Genomic DNA, 20,479 nt, shown 5'->3' on the forward strand with positions numbered 1-20,479 from the left:
TCTTGCCCCTGCCACCAGGAATCTTCAGGTTACTAAGTAACATGATGGATCTGGGGCCAGAACCTTCAGAAAGGACTGTCCCATCAGAAGTACATAGATTGCAAGGATAAGGCACCTCAGCTTTTCCCATACACACACATAAATTAGCCACAGTGCCTCTGATGTACACAGCTTTGCATTTTCTGATAACTTCTTAAGATTTTTAAAATTGGAAACAGAAATCCCAATTCCTAAAATAATTCTCTAGCAAAGCACATTCTGAAGAAGTGCTTCATAATGCTACCAAAATCCCCTTTGCTTTTGGATCATGATTTTGCCTTCCTGTCCAAGTGTAGCCATTTCTTCCTCCTGGAAATGGTGGACAAATGGCTACATCTGATAGGCTTAGAACAAGTTTGACCTTGCACTTTACTGTCTTCAGAATTAGTGGAAAAGCAGTGATATAAATTTTAACAGATCACATTCAGCAGCCTTACAGGAGGTTTTGCTTACACAACTCCCTGTGTCTACTACCATTTCAGAGGAGTATTTCTTGGGTCTTCCCCTTCTCTAATTCTTGAGATTTACCTGCATGGGAAGAAGGGACCAGATAAAGCACAGGATATATATTTCTTTCCTTTAGTCTGCACAGAAGTCCACAAGAGGGTTGTGAAGATGATCAGAGGGCTGGAGCAGCTCTCCCATGAGGACAGCCTGAGAGAGCTGGGGCTGTTCAGCCCAGAGAAGGGAAGGCTCCAGGATAACCTCATTGTGGCCTTTCAATATATCAAAGTGGACTTTTAAGAGAGCTGGAAAGGGACAGTTTACCAAGGTCTGCAGTGACAGGAGAAGGAGCAATGGTTTTAAACTCAAAGAGGGCAGGTTTAGATAAGACATTAGAAAAAGATTCTTTGCTGTGAGGGTGGTGAGACACTGGCACAGGTTGCCCAGAGAGAAGCGTGGATGGCCCATTGCTGGAAGTGTTCAAGGCCAGGGTGAATGGGGCTCAGAGCAATCTGGTCCAGTGGAAGATGAGGAGCTGGGTTAGTTGATCATCAACTCATTTCCAGCCCAAATGGGTTAGATGACCCAAATGTGGGGTTATCACTATGATTTCACAAGTGACATTACAGTCTCCTAAGATGTGTTTTTTACTTGAACATAGGAATAAACAAAAAGTAAACAAACAAAGAAATTTCCCTTTTGCCATTTTCCATCACAGAAATAATGACCTTGAGCTGATAAAAAGGGAATTTCTGTCTTGAAAAAGATCCTCTTTTTTTCTTTTAAACTAAACTCAGCTATAAAGCCAGCAGTTATCATGCATGCTTCCCACCTTCAAAAAATTACTTTGTGAACTCCAAATTTGCTGCTCAATATATGTAATTCTGAACCTCTTTTTTGTAGAAAAATAAGCGTATTTAGAAGTGAACATTTTTTCACTCTCAAATCTTTTTTTAAGAACTCCAAACAGCAATCCATCAAAATCTGTATCCATTTAAGAAATATATTTCACTAGTGCACTCTTCCTTCTAGAGACAGCTGCTCAACAAATGTTTTTTAACAGTTCTCATGAGATCTAGATGGGGAGTTATGAGGAAATAAGTATTGTCTTTACAATCAGGACAGTTTAATCGTTAGAAAACTTTATAACATATACATCCTCTCCATCAAGAGATATTGAGGTATCCTACCGTCCCTGTTTCATCTGCTCACTAAAACAACACAAAAGGAATAAAATTTTATTAGTGGTGGCAGATCTTGTGCAATATGATCAACCTTATGCAGAGTTCTTCTTTCTTTCTTTCCCAAATATACTCAGAAACCATATCCTAATCCTTTAAAACACATAAATATATAGCTATTAAATACAGTTGTAGCCACTTCCAAGGGTAAATTTGCTTCTTTAGCACTCATCTTCCCCCTTCATGTTAATATGGGACAGTAAGAGTAAATTTCAAGTAAAGTTCACTGAGATGTTACAGGGCTAAATATTAAAAGATATTTTGCAATAATATTTATTTTGCAGCTTCTGTTCCTGATCTCTTAGTCTTCTACTGCACTCTCAGATCAAAATGCAACAAAAATAGTAGGATTTGCCACAGTCTTTTCCACCTCAATAAAAGATGTCTTTCTCTCTCTATTTCCCAGCCATTACCATTTTAGCAGAGTTGCTTTAGGAGGTAATCAAAAGAAAACATCCCGGAAATTTCTGACATAACTTCTTTTTTTTTTCTCCCCATCTCAAACAAGGGCCAGATGCACACTCTGAGACTGAGTCATAGTGAGGGCTTTGTGCTTATTTAATTATAGTTTTTAATTAATATGAGAAAGCTTAACTGATCCTAAATGGTGGTAGCGGTTGACAAATTACAAGAGCGTTCCATGCCCACAGAAGAGCTAATGCTGCAAGGAAAGCACAGAGAACCAACACTAGTTTGTAATCAGTTACATTTCAAAGAAATCGTTTTTCCAAGTGTCTTTGTGCATGTGGGCTTACTATCGTCTTTGAAGTTTGAATCATTTTAAAATCTGGCTAGGGGCAAATTAGATAAGAAGGCGGCTGTGCAATTAAATTAATATTTTGGAAAGCTCATATACTTAGAAGATCCAAATACCCTGACAAAATGCTGCCAACACTTTAAAGAGATGTAGTGACTTATGTTTTACCTATAAATTTTTTTGCTGACAGATTTGGTAGGTGCATGATTCAGCACTTAGCACTGGTAACATGATTATGGTAACACAGGTTTCTGAGCAGCTGTCCCGGATGACGGCTGCAGCAAAGATTCAGCTCTGCGAATCCACTCCCACAGCGCTTGGCCACACTCACAAGCACAGCTCGGAGAGACTCGCTGGGCCGAAACTCGGTGCTGTTTCCCAGCTCAGCCCACTGGAACAGTGGCCAAAAGCATCTGCTTGAGGTGGCGCCTGACTCACCGAGTCTCGCAGATGATGACAAGATCCATCCCTGTGCTGCCCCTCACGCCCAGCAGCGGGGCCCGGGCAGGGTGTCTTCGGGCAGGGTGTCCCTGGGCAGGGTGTCCCCAGGCAGGGGCAGCCACTCCACAGATCCATCCCTGTGCTGCCCCTCAGCCCAGCAGCTGGGCTCTGGCAGGGTGTTGCCGGGCAGGGTGTCCCCGGGCAGGGGCAGCCGCTCCGCAGATCCATCCCCGTGCTCCCCCTCACGCCCAGCGGAGGGGCCCGGTGTCGCCGGGCAAGGGGAGCCGCACGGCTCTGGGACAGGCAGCGCTCAGGGACAGATGCTCTGGCAGCAGGCGATCCACAGCCTCTCCCACAGGCTTCCCCTGCCACCCCCAGCGCACTGCGCTCATCACGCGCCTTCAGCCCCTGATCAATGCCTGCCCCATCGCCGAGCCCCCTGCAGGGTCCCTGCACAGGGCTTTGCTAACTCGGCAGGTTTGTGGTGATGGACCGTCAGATCCTGCCTCTGAATCTCCTTTTAGATTATGTGGGGTTTGGGTGTCAATCACTCTTGCTGACAAAGAAATCAAATCTCTCCACACAGCCTAGTGGTTTTGTAAAATATATTCTGAATCATATGAGCCAGAAGCCTTTATAAAGCTGCATTTGTGACCAAGACTTGACAAAAGAAAGAGAGTTGCAAATGAATGTACATTTTAATCTTTAAACCCCTTGGAAAGTCAGCTAGCTGTATGGAGCAACAGTAGGCAGATGAAAAAGGGGTGTTATTTGGGCTTGTACATGTAAATCTTAAGTGAAAAATTTGAACAAAAGTAGTGTCATTTTTTAAGAAAAACAAAACAAAAAAAATCATATTTGTGTTTGCAAGAAGGGTCAAAGGTGCAAACTCCTTTCACACAGCCTTTGGGAGCTGAGCATCATACAAGCAGCAAGTGTTTGAGGTAATTCACTGTGATTCACTCTAGGAGAAATTAAAAAAACCTGTGATATTTTGAAAACCTTATTGTGTGATAGTTTCCATCTTCAGATGCCTGAATATTTTTAGATGTCTACCCTGATTTACCTGTCATATGCACAGACTTAAGGTGAGGCATTATCCCATTTTCTATATCTGGAAGTGAAGGTGCAGAGAAGTTGAATCATTTACCTGAGGAAGCACACAGGAACAGTCCCACCGGGTTAGAGCAAAGAACCACTTACTCCAGGAGACTGTGCTAAGGGGTGTCAGCAATGGAGGCTCAGGACAATGCTCTAAGTAATGGGCCTTGAGCTGTGTTTCCTTTCTTTTTCCTTCATAGTTACTGACCATTAGTGTACAGACTTCTTGAGACAGAGTGGCCTCCAGCAGACTGTGTTCAACACCCATCAACAGTGAGCTATTGGCTGAGAGTGGATCAAATCCAAATTTAGCCTCCTGTCTCATAGGTTGTATCCTTGCAAAGGTTGTCTGAAGCCTGGAATCAAATTCACCTTAAGACTGAAATCTACTGAAGATTAAAGCATAAAACAACTGTCCCCTGAGAATCTGGACACACAACTCAGCCTGACTTCCGGCACACAAGGTTTTCACGTGGGCTCTCTCACAGAATTTAAATTTTCCATCTGGATCCTGGCTCCACCACGGTGAACAGAAGTGTTGCAGAACCCCGAAGAGCCAGCTGTGCATTTCAGTTTGGTATCTGTGAGACTGAGCAAGGTGAGTCACTTATCGCAGTCGTTACATTCAACACGTCCCACAAGAGGAGCCGCTGAGAGCTTTCAAGAGCACTTCAAGGTTTGCTTTGCTGCAGTGCCTGTTGCAAAGGACTGCATTTTCCATTGTAATAATGCACTGCTTTAGAATGGATCCCAACAAGAAAAAAATGTCTTACGCTATTGCGGTATTACAATTTTAATAAATATTTTCCTTGTTTCCCAAGTACTCCATGGAAGCAAAGCAGGGAAGGAGTCGCTGCAAGCATCATCAACTAACAGCAGCAACTGAGAGAATCAAGGGATTTACCTGCCAGGCGTCGCTCACTCATCAGCTTGGCTTTCATTTGCCTTAAACACCCACTAAAGATTAGCAGCACTTTACATGCCCACTAAAAAGAAAAAGCACACTTCTAGGAAATTACCTGTATTGCATCTTACAGGATATTTGTGGCAGAGGGAGGGGTAGGTTTTGCAAATTCTTCCAAGAAAACCAATGCCTTCACTTAAAGAAAAAAGTCAGAAAAGCACAGGATGAGAAACAGAGGACAGTGGGAATGAGACTGCAGCAGCACAGATCCTTGGAACCTGGATAAGGTGGCAAGCCCGTTCTGCCAAGTGGTAACAGTCTCCATTCTTGCTGGAGTTAATGGACACCCAAATTCCTGGTGGAGAAAAAACATTTCTAAACTAAAACCTCTTTTACTCAGCTCTTCTTTCTGCTGAAGCAAAAAATCACTGAGTTCAAAATCAGTCAAAAGCTGATCCAACAGCTTATGCAAGTGAGTTTCTTGCCAAAGGAAGGAGTGCTGGAACAAATGAATAACTTAAAGAAAAATGGAGATACTGTGGTAACATGTAAAATAGTTTAATGGTGTGTTTGAGCCCATTAAAAATAGTGTATTTCTTACTGGATTATGGAATTGAAGCAAAACAAAAAGCAAAAGCTAAATGTCATTTTGGCAATTATTAAGCAGTTAAATTTATTTTTTAAAATGGCATTAAATTTAAAGGTTATATTTGTACAGCACAATGCAGTATCATGTAAAAATGCCCTTACACTGAATGATTGAGAAGGGTATTGCCAGGGGAGCAAGGAGACAATTAATGCAAATAAAACTCCTGCTGCTTATGAAGGATGGTGAACCAAGGCAGAGTCATGCTGTGAGGGCCAGGTCCCTTCTAGAATCAGAATTAGCTTGCAGACAAGTGATGCCAAAATTTCTGGATGGCAATGCCCTTTGCAATCCTGAAGGAGGCTACATTCACTTAGACACTTCACCTAAAGCTCATTCTGGTTTGCAGAGGTTTTCAGGCAGTCTTTCCAGATGCTGTGCTTCGTGTCCCTCTGCCATTATATTCCTCTGTATACGAGATTCAACACTGAAGGGGAACAAGTTCATAAAATGCAACTGATCCTTGCTTCAGCTAAAAAATTTGAGGTACTTCAAAAATAAGCAAATAGAAAAAGAATCATATTTAGGGCTCTTGTGACAATCTGCACTGCTCAAAAAATCCATGTCTGCAGTCCCTATGGTAGTACTGGCCAATAAACTCCATTTAAAGCCAAAACTCTTGTTTGCCTGTGCAGACCTTCACCTTGACTGATGTCCTTTTCCCTCCATCCTCAATGTTAATTCTTACGGGCTGCTAGCACAAACCTGAAAATAGGGACTAAGGGAATTGGCTCTTCCATAGAAACATGAACATCTCAGGCAACACAGGAGGGGGGAAGGGGGCTTGATTTGAGTGATAACTTTGCAGCCATCCTTGGTAACAAAGCAGCCTGGCCAGGGTCCCCATCCCTTGGCGGGGCTGAGCAGGATGTCACATGTGAGTCACACTGTGCTGTGTTCTGCTGGAAATGCTTGGGAGTGAAAGAAGAGTTTCACAGAGACTGCTGAAATGAAGATGCTTTGTACAAAGGAAAATACAAGAGGTGGGAACATGTGGATGAGCCAAGAGAGAGAAATTAAAAGGTAAAATTGACATGCTTGTGCATACTTTTTAATACAATTTTTATAATTTTTCTGTGAAAGACAGCCATCATTTTTCAATGTACTCCATAAATTGTCCTTGCAAAGAGATTTGCCCTTTTTGGCTCTTTCTCCAGTTAGGTGCTGCCTCAGTTATCTTCCTCCTGAGAGCCTGATTGGAGCTAACAAGCAAAAATACTGTTTTCTGTAATCTCACTTGTCTCTATTATACCTCCACTTGCCTCAGCCCCACAAAGTCACAACATAGCCTGGTTAGAGGCTGGAGAAGAAGCAAAAACCATGGTACAGCTCAGGGCTGATTCTCTCAATGAGACCAACATATTTCCTCATCTTCTGTCCTTAAGGTCTTCTGAAATTTACCATGCAAATGCAGAAAACTTCACCAACAACCTCCCTGTGCAATATCTCCTTGTTCCAGGCATAACTACAGCCAAATCTACCCACAAAGTTTTGCTAGCCTCCAGCTTCAAGATATTTGGAAAATAGGGAAAAGCAATTTAGAACTTTTTAATTTTTTTTTGCTTATTTCCAGCAATGAAGAAAAAAAAATCATTTAACTAGAAGCACAGTACTTACCTTTTTTACTCTGACTGAAGCCATTGTTCACTGCCAAAGCTTTAGCTTATATTACCTTTTCAAAGTGCTGTAGTAACACAGGCACATCTTCAGCATCTTCCTTTTCTTATTTTTCATATTTAACCTCATTTATAGCTGGAAAAAACCTTGTTTGGAGATGGCAGATATTGCAATTGCTGCAAAAAAAAAAAAAAAAGTAAAAATAAAAACAACACTAGAAAGAATGGAACTAAGTCCCAAAAACACTAAGTCGCAGACATAACAAAAAGAAAGGCAGGTCATGTTTTAGAAGTAGAGTACAAAAAAAAAGTGGGTATTCATTAATTGTGGAAAACAGATACATACATACCACATGAGGACAGCATATGATACAGATCAATCACTATCCCCCAACTCTTATTCTCTTTTGTGAACTTTCCTTCTGTTTGTAGCAGTGTGCAGGTTTTACAGACTACTTGAACATTTTCTTCTTGCATCTTCCTATTTCCACGAGATCATTTCAACAGAGGCATTTCCACTCTCAGCAAAAGCAGACTGTTCCTGTTTGTATCAGGCAAAGCAGATGGAGAAAACAAATCATTAATTTATGACTTAGAAGACACATTTGTATGACAGGACTTTGTAACACCCTACACTTCTTTTTTAATTTTTCATGACATTAATGAACAGATAGGAAAATAAAATTAGAAACAGGAGATTCCTCACAGTGGCAGTATTCTGTCCTCAATCCTCATGCTGCAATTACAGATCCTCTTCTACCACGAGCAGTTCCAGGTAAGGCTGTTCCTACTTCCTGCTATTCCCAGAACTCCAATATTGGTGTGTAAGGAATCAGGGCTGTCTGGTGGGGAAGGAGGGGTAGAGATGGGATTCTGGGGGCAACAGCACCTTCACTGAGCTAAGCAGCAACAGCAGAGCAGCACGTCAGGCCTCGGCCTTGGCCAGTGGGAGTCAGCCTAGTCCAGAGATCCCGTGTCTTCTTTGGTTCAGGATGGTGTCCAAGAGCATTTGGATACACTTGCCATGTCCTGCACGTGAGTGTTTCACTCTCTTGCTGGCAGAGGCCTGGGAATGAGCATTTAGAATGAGCCAACTTCCCTGGGCTATTGGAGAGATCCAGTTGCCTGTGGCAGCTCCACAAGAGTAGGGCTGCTCTCTTGCAAACAGCTGGGATCTCCCTGTCTTACACTTGCAAGGTTTTCCAGCGGCCAGGGAGGAGAGGAGGGGTCAGAAATATTGCTCATCATGTTTAAACAAGAGACTCTGCTCTGCATGTCTACAGCAGAATTACTCCCAGAGCAAAAGAAAGCGTGTGCTTTCTCACTGCTCCCTTAACTCCTCTAACAGCTTCAAGAGCAAATGATCTGTGTGCCTCTGGGTGCTGTGGATAGCCCTTTGGGCTTTTTTATGGACCTCTGTGCAGCACAGCTATCAGTCAATGCTGACAGAGACAAGTTTATGAAAGTATGTACTCTTTGGAAGCTGGATCTGATTATTGGTTTTGTTTGTAAAACTGCTCCAATTGTGTAAGCTGTGACAGGCTCTAAGAGGGCAATTTAATTTTTTTAAGTTGGATGAAACAACTGCTGTTTTTACTTAATTGCCAACTCTATTTCTCAGTACCAAGCAGAAAACAAATTCTATTCTATTTCCCATAATAAGCCAATTCAAATTAGGGTAATTACCATGGGATAATTGCAGACTACCTATGGCTAATTAGGGCACTGTGTGTTTACAACACTCCAGAACCATAAATACTTAATGATAACCACAGCTTCATAGACTGTTACCACTTAATTTAATATATTACATCATTATTATTGGGAGGGTTGGAGAAAAAAGAGGCAAAACCTTGAAACATGATCAGAAAAGCTGCAATGGGCTCTTTCTCCAGTAGTAAATCAGCTTGCCTGATAATGTCATTATGGTGAAAGATTCCCCTTTTTTAGACCATTTTGTGTTCACTCAGCAGAAGAAACAAGTGCACCATCACCAGCCTTGAGCTTGAACTCAGAGCTTAATGGCAAGCAGAAAAACAAAGGGAGATGAAGGATGGTGGTGGACTCAGTCGCCCCCATACAGCCCTGTCTTTCAGAGGCACCATGCTGGTGGAACAGTGGGAATTCAGGCTGCATTTTCACCCTGCTGAAAAACACTTCATGAAGCACAGGTATTCTTATTAGACAGAGAAACAAATATATGCAAATTTTACTAGGTGTGAAATACTGTCTCATCTCCTTGGAAATATGGGTGTCCTTCATTTAGTCATTATTTCATTGAAAATGTGACATCATGAGCAGTAAGAGAAAGTGAAAGCAAGCATTTGACTTCAGAACATGGAGAAATGCACAGGAAATTCCATCTGCAATTAGAACTAGGATCAGGAATATAAAACTCACAGAAACACCTCAGTTTGCTTGCTGGCCCCTTAAATTTGTCATACATGCAGAAATTAGCATTTAATAGAGCAAAGGAAATTCCCTAAAGCATATCCACATGTGGAGTGTGACCATGTGCAGTTTGCCAGTTGCGTAAAATAATTCTTAGTCTGTCAAAGTCTTTCTTTAAACATACAGAATTTCAGAATCCCCTTCCCAGACAACAGGGAGAAAATTAAAATATCAGTTCCTTCCTCTTCCTTATAGAAGAAAATACTGACGTCTAATATGGCTGTAAGCATCCATTGTAGTATCCAGCTTTATCAGCACTTCATGATAAAATAGTCTCATTCATCTATAAATAAAAAGTTTAGCCAAATTTTTTGCTTATAACTTTTCTCAAAAACAGCCCTAACAGAGAAGCTGAGTTAATAACTCATGTTGCCAGTCTCCTTTGGGATAATCTCCCATTCAAGTGACAAACGTGACAACTGGTGAGTCTTTTTCTCCCCTTGAATTCTATTTTCTGAATAATACCACAACTGATGCAGAAGCATCTTTCTCAAACACCTCTATCATTCCTCAAAATGGAAAACTAGGTCTGTAGCACAAGAAGCTTCCTTGTATGAATGCCATGCCAATAGTAATGGACACTATTGCAGCCGATCATCTTCCACTGATTTCCAGCCAGGACCATAAATCAGACATATTTGTATTAAATCCCTGAGTATAACTCAGCTGTTATATGAAGCTACAGGAGTTAGAGACATCCATGGGAATGATACTGTTTTATTGACACTCTGCATCTAACCACTGGGCTGTACAAACTGTGCTTCATCTGCCCCATTTTCTGTGAAAGCAGGAAAAGGGTGGCAGTGCTGCCAGCAATTTGTATCTCTGGAGCTGGCTGCAGTACTTTGTTGACCCATAAGTATGTCAATGGTTCCAGGTCTCTGGTTTACACATAGTCTCTGGGTCTATCCCAAACATGAATCACTACTGGAGTTAATATCACACCACAACAAATCACTGTTGGTGAAAAAATCCATTTGATTCCCTGGTTTGTTCCCATCCTCTTATCCCTCATGAAGATTTATTTCACATTTATTTCACAGTCCCTAAATATAGTATAGTCATGTTTATAGTTTTGGTGGTTATCGAAAAATCTTCAAACCCACAGAATATTTTTAAGTCACACTGCCAGAATCCTGAAGAAGCCTTATTGCCACCTTTGTAGTGCCCAACTCATCTTTGAAATACCAAATTATAACAATTCGTATGCAAGCTTCTTTTCATTTTCTGGTTACTAATGTTAATGAAGTTGCAAGTGATTTGAGGTTTAGGTCATTTTCAAAAATCCTCCAATATAAAATATTTAAGATGCTCTCTAGCCAGCTGGCGAAAGATATTATCCACCTTTCGCACCTTTATCAACTGAGAATGTCTTTGAGGGAATTTAAGAGACACTTCAAATTGTGGGGCAGCATTAAAAACCTTTATATTATAGTCTGTACTGTATTTTTTAACTACTGTATGTATTCAGTATTCACAGAATCCCAGAACATGCTGAGCTGGAAGTGCCCCACAAGGATCATCAACTCCAACACTTAGACCTGCACAGGACCATCCCCAAGAGTCACAGGACCATCCCCAACAGTCACACCATGTTCCTGAGAGCACGCTCCAAATACTTCTTGAGCTCTTCAACGTGACAGAATATTCACCACTACAGAGTATTCATTGTGCAAGTAACAGTATTCTTCTGCTTTGAATTTAAGAAAAAAAATGCAGTTAATGTTTTGCCAGATTTCTGTTGCTCTTGCTCCACAAATCGTGCAGGTAATTACAATTTCATTTGCCTCCAGGACCTGACAGAAGTCCAGCTGAGACACTGGCATTATTGGGTACTTGGGAAGAGGCAAGGGCAAAGAAATAGCAGTTATTTAAGAAGCTTTGCCAAAGGGGGACAGAAGAGGAGTTTAACAGCATGTCCTTTATGGAAAAAACACACTGCAGAGAAAGTGTGTGCAGGAAGGCAGAGGTGGGGCAGAGGGGAGTATGGCTGAGGCACCTCACAAACTGACTGGCAAGGGAGTCAGAGCCCCGGAGGGCAGAACCCTGCAATTCCCCCTCTCCTCCCCTCAACATCACCAAAGCCTGATGGATTACCAGGGATATGCTGACTTCAGTGAAGTCCAGCAGCTCAGGAGGAACACTGCCGACTTCTTTTTGTTTCTTTGTGTGTTCATGCCATGCACAAGATATGGAATCAAGCTTCACATTCTAAAGACATTTTATTAGGTCATGCAGAATGAGTGAACTCTGTTTTATTTTCATTGCCAAAGACAATGAACAATTAGACATTAAACATTAAGCATTAAACACAGCTCCATCTTGAATAAAATTCAGCAAAGTCACCTGACTATCATGTTTTTCATTCCTACTCCTCCGCATTAAAACTTCAACATTAACTGTTTGCCAAAAGTAAAGTCTTACTTAAGTATGCAAACGATAAGTGATTCATTTCAAAGCTAAAACCAACAATTCTTACAAGAAAGCCGGAAGCTGATAAAGATATAATGCACCTGGTCTAATCACATTTTCCTTTCTTGAACTCATCCTACACTTTAATAGCTTGAATCACCTCTAAAGGAGAAAAATAATCAATCCATACATATGTCTGGAGCAGAGTAGAATTATTTTTAGATTGCATTTTGTGGCTAAAGCTATAATGCATTGTTCTGCTCCAAGAAAGCACTCCATTAATGTGGCACCACACAGGTCTGCTTCAGCAGATTTACCAGCTGTTCATTTCTGAAAGAGCTGGCATAATCAGAAGGAATGAAACTCTTGAAGAATATATTTCCTTTAAAAATTATGTCTATATCAAAGGTAAAGGTCAGTAAGCAATTGAGAAGTTAGTTGAAATCTCAGGAGGATAACTATTTTTAACAGCCAGTCCTCTTAAAAAATCAGGAGGAGGCAGACAATGGAGTAACTGCCATATGGATACACTTTTAAAGGACTTTAAAGAATACAGGAAAATAACTTCATGAAGGGAATCCTCACACATAGTAAATAAATGCTACATAAGAGGTTTGTATAATAGTCAGCTGACTAAAAAGTTGGTTTGTAAGCCTAGGGAGGTTCACAGGTGAACACTTATTTGGGAAATATAAAAAAGTAAGGGAGATAAGAAGAGAAAAAATATGAGCTTGATCCTGTTTTATTTCATGGCTGTGCTCAGAGCAATACTAGAATATGAATGCAGGGGGCAATATGGCTTTAAGGTACCTTCTACTTCTATTCAAATTTGACTTTGAAAAGAACAGAAAATTTAATATCCTGAGCAAATAGAAACGTGGCAAAATGCCAGCCCCATAATCTGTGCTGTCCTGGCCTCGGAAAACCAAGCAGGCAGTTGAACCAAGCCATCAGCACTCCCCACCATACACTAATGATTCACTCATTCCCCAAAACCAATCTGCTCAGCCTGCAGTTCTTTTGGATGTGTCCAGGAGCAGCTGGTTCTTCACAAGAAGTTTCCATTTCTTATCTGACTCTTTAACACTATTTTCAGCCACCCTGGCAGCCATTAAACCTCTTCCAATCTTTTTCTTAAGGGAAGCCAAGTCTATAAAAAACAGTGGGAGCACAGTACTGAGCATAGCAGGGCAAGGCAATTACAGATAAATTGAAACTATGGCCTGTAGCAGACTCCATGTACAAGCTGTGCTGACCCATTTTAATGAAAATGGGAGATAGTTGGAGAATTACATAATCTCTGTACCTCCTACTGCCTACATGGCTTAACTTGCCAAGCACTTGTAGCTGTTGAGCTATTGTTTTCAGAAGAAAGGGTGTGGGTGAGTTTTATATTCCTTCATGCCTGGTGAAACATTCTCTTTACTCTCCCCTTCAAGTCATAATGCACTTTGATTAAATCATCAGATGGACTTAATAATTTTTGTCTTTCAAGTATCCTCCTGTTTCTGTGTCTTTCCAAGCTTTGCAAATGCTCTATTGCTCTTCAGAGCAGATGCCAGCATGGACCTCCACAAGTATCACTTCATTATTTCTCAATTACACAAACCATACTTCTGAAATGGCTTGGTTAGCTTTATTATATCCATGAATTTTTTAAAGGGTTTTTAATTACATCCCCTGCTGTCTTAAGCACCCAGCCTTTGAACCGGAAACAAATTTCTAGAATTAATTTCACAACAGGCTACAGCAAGAGTTGTATTTCTCAAAAGCCCAAGAACAATGGGATGTTTTTGTATATACAGTAGGAGAGCTTCAAAAGAGAATTGCTAGACATCAACATTTTAAACTGTGACCATGCTAGGCATTGCAATCATTCTTTTATTTAAGAGGATAAATACTCAAAATAGCTTTTTTTAAAAAAATCAGTTCCATTTCTTGGTATTTTGATGACTGTTCTATAAAGTCCAAATACAGAAGAAAAACTCAGCGTGTGAACACTACTGTAGCTCAAATCATGAAGTATACTCATAGTCTGAGGAGTTAGTGGAGAAAAAAGGGTTTTCTAAGGCAAAGACTCAGAAGATGCAATTTTCAGGAAAAGCAATCACAGCAACAAGCTGCAGCAGAGCCACAGTAAACTTGAGAATGAACAATCTCACTTAGACCTTATAAAAAGAGGAAAAAAATGCATTAAATACCTCTTATATGATCGAGATAATTGTCTGTGCAGCAGTAAATAATACACCTTAAAAGTAGAGGTGAAATGATTTCATATCTATTTTGCACATATGAGTTTTGTTAATTATTTGCCACTGATGTATTTTTCTTGGGTGAAAGATCCCCTTTTGCTGGTCATGGTGGAACTGGTAACTAAAACTACAGAGAAAAGACCTGAATAACCACAAGCCAGGTAACACAGAGCGTGCATAATCCATTTGCACAGAGGAGAGTAGCCAGAGGAGCAGTCTGTACTTGGGCCACACTGAAGATATATGCTGTGGAAAAGAATTGCATTAGTTTATTATGAGTCATATGGATTTGTTTATGGAGCCACTAAACTCAAAGTACAAAAGTGGGGAATGTTGTGCAGCTACAGATGCTGGACTGCGTCATGGCAAATGTGTGAACTATTTTCACCCAATTATGCAGCATGACGCAGTCAGGAACCAAAGCATCACACCCTGAACTCTGCTCCAAGATGATGGAAACATGCAAACCCATCTGAAAAAAACATGGCACTTGGCAATGAGCTGGAAAAATTGCATCTTCAGAGGAGAATTCTCCCAGAATCCTTTAAGAATCATGGACCTAAAATGTGACAATTCAATCTTTTCCCCACATATATCACATGGATTTCCATTTGCATATCATGTCAGCCTCATAGTCTTGAGCCATTTTCCTTTATTTAAGAGATTTTGTCCTGATGTTCCTTTCATCACAATCAGCTTTCCGCCACAAAGACTATATCTCGAATATTTTCATTACTTGCTATGAGTAATACATACATGCATAGGGATTCAGGAAATCTACTTCTGTTCAGGTGAAATTACATTATTGTTAACTTTGAAATTGAAGCATCAAGGAAAATTGCTGAGTGAATATATTTTTGTGGTCTGTAAGTGCTGGTGTTTTTTTTTAGGAGGGGAAATATCCAATGACAAGGGTTTAAGTGAAGTCAGCAAAACTAATTTTCTTCTTCCAGGAAAAAAGAGAATGTAATCTAGAGCACAGGAAGTAAATGAGTACCCAAAGAAAAAGGCAAGCATTGCATAGGGAGACCTGCAAAGCTGCACTAAAATCTTGTAGACTCCATTTGGATGTATGCTACATCATTGGGGACTGTCTATTCTAAAGAATTAATTTATGTATTGAGAACCCTCTTATTGAATCCACAGCTTCTAATGTAATGCAACAATATTTTCTTTGGGACAGTGATTACTTTTACACTATGTGCACAAGTATGTATCTGTCTATTTTTATAGACCATTCAGTAGTATATATGACCAACTCAATTCTTATAATTTCAATAGTTTGTCCATAAAAAAAACAAAACCAAATAAAAAATGTAAGAGGGAAATCCTGTTTCCATTAAAGTTAATGAATACTTTGCTATTGTATGGGAAAGCACGGGTGAGCTTTCCCCATAAAAGAGAACACTTACATAAACTCAGTTTGATTTTTTTTTGTGAGACTCTGATTGCAGAGTCTCACAATAGGATGAGCATAGCTTTAAGGAGAAGAGAGATCTTCTTGCAGTCAATTTTTAAATTTGAACTTTATGTGATGCTATTAAGAAAGTTTTATGTACTTTTCTAGTAGCTGGGATATTTTAAAAATAATTCAGTGAAAAATCCAACTAAGATGTATTAGACACTCTTGTTCTATCGCATTTCATCTTTGATAACCCAGTGATGAATAGAACTAGATAGATATACAATCATAAAAATATTTCAATGCTAGCAATTTGCTACAAATCCCTGTTGGAGTGATTCTGTTGCCAATATACCCAGGTGATTGATCAGCTGACAGCTAACAGCTGACAAATTTGGGTTTCATCCAATGGGGCCATAGAAGGCAAATCATAGGATTAGATTTAAACTGTTTTTCTGTTGTTCCTATATACCTCAGTATTTGTCAGGTGTATATTTGTGCTGCTGAGGACAGTCACTTAAATTCATCTTCCACAGATTTTTTTCTGTATTCCTGCAATGACGAGTGCAGCCCTCTGCTCTGACATGAGAAGATGTGTCAGTGTCAGTAGTGGGGGCCTGAGACTGGCAGAAAGCACCAGCTCAGCTCCAAATGTGTGTCAGTAATGAGCTGGGCAAGCTACCTGAAGGGAATCAGGTGTGGACTTCAATTATGCTGCTTCACCTTTCCTGTAGCTCCTAACTCCTCCTCTGCAAAGCAGCAAGCTAAACTAGAAGGCACAACTAAATTAGATGCATCTTAATCCTATTTATAGCTGTACAGAGAAATTGCTGTAGGAACTGTGCAGCTTACGGTGTCCCACTGAGCTCTGCCCTCAAAACCTAAAGTAGCATCTGAAACTAAATCCCAGCACTAAAATGCAACTGTAATAGAAGTGTCTGGTGTGTGTTAGCAGAAGGGATAAAATGTCTGAGAGTGCAAAACCAGGAAATAGTAAAACAGACAAATATTCTCTGTATGTTGCTCTCCAGGTTGGCAACAGCAACTCTACACGTCTCATCAAGTTGTTGTAAAAAATGGCATTAAATTTTAGGTACCTTGTTGCTCAGGTTAACACCACTAATATGATGAAAAACAGACTTATAGACAGGCTGGCAGTCAAACAGAGGAAAAATAAGCACCAAAAATAAACTTTTGGAGACCATGGAGAGGAACACTCCAGATAAAGAAAATAGATATGCTAAGTGTACACAGAAATATGCTTAACATGCTAATATGACATGGAAAATATATTTAGATTTAATGTAAGTCTAGTTTCTAACAGTCAATTCTGTCATTCTTATAAATCATTGTCCAAAAAGCATACTAAGGAAATTTTGAAAAACTTCTTACATCAGATATCTTTTGGTAATTCTGAAAAAAGGTTTGGATGAGAGTTTCATTACCATGCAGGTAAAAGTGATGACCCAACAGGATCAGTAATTTCTAATTCATCCAGCTGAACTATATATCACTGAGGTAGTATAAAACATCTCACATTTTCTGGAAGTCTGACATCATGGGATAAATGTTACTGGGGATATAATGTCAGATCAATTAGCCGTCCATAGCTCCTCATTATCTGTCTGCTTTTTCAGCTTTTTATAACATGAAAGCCATAAAAATGACAAGAGCCGTTTTACAGATATTTATGGGTAGATGGTCCCTCAAGAGAAGAAACTGCTCCCTGCCATTGGGATAATACGTCCTACATTTAGCAAAATCTACAGCTTACACATTAAATATTCATACAAACACTGCGCACATAGATTGCATCATTAACAGTAGGGATTTTTTATAACTGTAATAAAGAAAGTGAATATATTTATGTATCTTATGTACCAAAGAGTGTGATTATATAGTGTGGACACCTGTACACATTTTATTTAATTTCTTCCCATGAAAGGAACCATTTACAGTGTCTGAGACAGAATTCAACTGACTATTTTTGTGCTTTCTGTAAAATTTATTTCTCAATGGTTATATAAATAAAGTATCTGTAATCTGGCTGAGTCATTATTTAAACAATACTTCACTGTGGATGGTTGATTTGTTCACTTTGTTTTTGTGAATTTGATTTATTAGGGATTGGTGGGCAGGGGAAGAGTTAGGGAACAGTAACCGTATGTTTATCCCTATCAAGCTCCACTAATTTTGGATTCCTCACACACACTAAGTTATTTCATGTGTATTCTGCAATTTGGGTAACTTTCATAAAAATTAATAAAAGATACAACCAAGGAAAATTAGTTGTTAAAATACAGAGGGAAAGGGGCTGAGTAGACAAGTCTCCTCCTGACAGATCTCAGTGCAATCCTCAGTGGTTACTGACTCAATCTGCAGCAAGAAAAGTAGGTTTTGGACAGGAAGAACAATCCTTTTGCCATATTTCTGCATTTACAGAATAAAAACACGATGCAAGCATTCAGCCAAGCAGCTTTAGTTTGGTCCACTACATCTCCTAATTCAATCAAGAATCTATTTATGATTAATATAACTTTTCAATTAGACTCTCCTGTATACATTCTTACTGTACACAAGGCACTGGGGAAAACAGCTGAAGAGCCAGGAGAAAAACTGACTGAAGAAATATCCCAATTAAAGTTAATAAAATGTAATACTACAGCAATATCTGCCTCCTCAAACTGTCTCTCATTTTTGTTGGAGGTGTACCTGAGCAGTCCCAAGGGTTTAACAGGTGGAATTGGCTCCTTTGCCTTCCCTCACAGCTGATTGATTTGCAGTCATTGCAACCATTCATGTTTTTTTAAACTGGCAGGTTGGTGTGTTAAAAAACAGATGGGTATTTTATGCATTCAGTTTTGCTTTCACTACAGTGCAATTCACCATATTGTTTTCCAGACTGGAAATGATAATTGATTATAGCCAAGGAAAATCAGGAATTGGGAGGAAAGACAACAGAGGGGACTTCATCAAGGTCTGTAAGTGTCTGAAGGGGGTTGTCAAGAGGATGGATCCAGGCTCTTCTCAGTGGTGCTGAGCAATAGGACAAGAGGCAGAAACTGATGCACAGGAAGTTCCACCCGGCCATGGGGAAGAACTTCCCTGTGCAGTGAATGAGCACTGGAACAGATTGACCAGAGAGGGTGTGGAGTGTCCCTCACTGGAGATATTCTAGAGCTGTCTGGACACAATTCTGTGCCATGTGCTCTGGGATGACCTTGCTTGAGCATGGAGATTGGACCAGATGACCCCACTGTAGTCTCTTCCAACCTGATCCATTCTGGGATTCTGCGGGAGAGTTTCAGAATTCTGCGGGTTTCAGGTTTCTGTAAGTTCAGCAACAAAAAGCAACAAGCAGTTTAAAAAGATAATAGATAGAAATGGCCATGAAATATGAGTAGCCTGTTTGTCATATCTCAGAGGAACTCTGATAAGGAAAATTGCTTAGGAAGCACTTTGAAACCCTCCAGTGGCAACACAAACTGTTATTACTATTATAATTCCCTTCCCTCCCGCAGGTGGGATGGGTTAGTCACTGGAGGTTAAAATGACTCATCAAATGGGCATGCACTTGTTCCTGATTGCAGGCACAGAGAAACCTCCTCTGAAGAGCCCTGAAGATCCCTGGATTTAGCAAGGAAACTGAGGAAAAAACTGGTGAGCTAGTGCTGCTGTAGCTGCAGCAGAGCCCTAGAGAAAAGCACAGGGGATCAAAAACTGCTTTGCCAAAGTTCCATATCTTTCTTTCAACAATTGCATGCTCGCAAGAGTTGACCCAAAGCACCCAGAATGGAAGAAACCCAGAGAAGGGTCTCTCCAACTACAGGTCCTCTGACACTTAGGATGGGCCCAACCACTCAGACACAAACAGTCTCATTTTGGGTGCAGCCATTGGACTCAGCCTAGAGAACCCTCAGACTAGCTCAGCCAGCCAGTGACAAATGAACATCAGAAATGGGCTCAAATAATCTTTCCTGTGGTTCTCCCAACCCTCACATTGTATTTTTTCCGGTTTACAAGCACCCTGCACTTGTGTGCATGCACTGCGTTCCCACTGCCAGCTTGGACACAGTCCTTGTTTCCCACTGGGAAAAACAGGTTGGGATGTTCCAGGTAAAGATCAGGTACAGTGACCTGATGGAATTAAGTGACTGGAGATATTTTGGGAGACAATGAGGGACCTCATGCTGAGAGGTAATTCAGGTCCAACATCTGTACCCAGGCAGGCAAATAAAATAAACTTTCTTTGGCATTCACAAGTGCGAGCCTTGGCAGCTGTTAGAGCTGGCCAATGCCCTGTGTGGATGCACTAATGAAAAATGCCCTGTAATTGCTAGTAGCCCTGTCAGCAAGTGATTGTTCCTTAAATGCTGCAATAACATTCATGCATGAGGAGCACAACACTGAGCAGAGGTTTTACTCCTGGCCAAATTTATTCTTGCTGTGTCTTCCCCAAAAAAAGACAAGATAGAGCAGGTGTTAATTGTGCCTGGTATGTCCAAGTGCTTTGGACATTAATGCAATTGCTGTCTTTGGCAGGAGCAGGGATGTGACTTACGTAAGACCCAGAGAATGTATACCCTCTTGCAAATAAGTACATTTTGTCCCAAGCCAAGGCTCCAGGAAGCAGAGGTGGCAGCCATAGCTGGGACCTTCAGTGTCCTTGGCCATGTTTCTAACATGTCCTTGACCAGTTATTTATGTGCCTGTGTAAGATAAGAACATCCCAAGAAATCTGCCGCTGTGAGGATGAGTGGAGCACAACATCGC

At 40.5% G+C, this 20,479-nt stretch overlaps 1 long non-coding RNA gene across 1 annotated transcript in view; it reads left to right on the forward strand.

Moving 5' to 3' along the window:
* Window positions 1-7,348, forward strand: part of LOC102070827 (uncharacterized) — a 44,273-nt gene extending 36,925 nt beyond the window's left edge. Inside the window, exon 3 of the long non-coding RNA XR_003379672.2 lies at window positions 4,224-7,348. This is a non-coding gene — a long non-coding RNA (uncharacterized LOC102070827). The remainder of the gene's footprint in view (window positions 1-4,223) is intronic.
* The last annotated feature ends 13,131 nt before the right edge of the window (window positions 7,349-20,479 follow it).

Source organism: Zonotrichia albicollis, chromosome 2, assembly GCF_047830755.1.
Source record: "Zonotrichia albicollis isolate bZonAlb1 chromosome 2, bZonAlb1.hap1, whole genome shotgun sequence".
NCBI classification, from domain to species: Eukaryota; Metazoa; Chordata; class Aves; order Passeriformes; family Passerellidae; genus Zonotrichia; species Zonotrichia albicollis.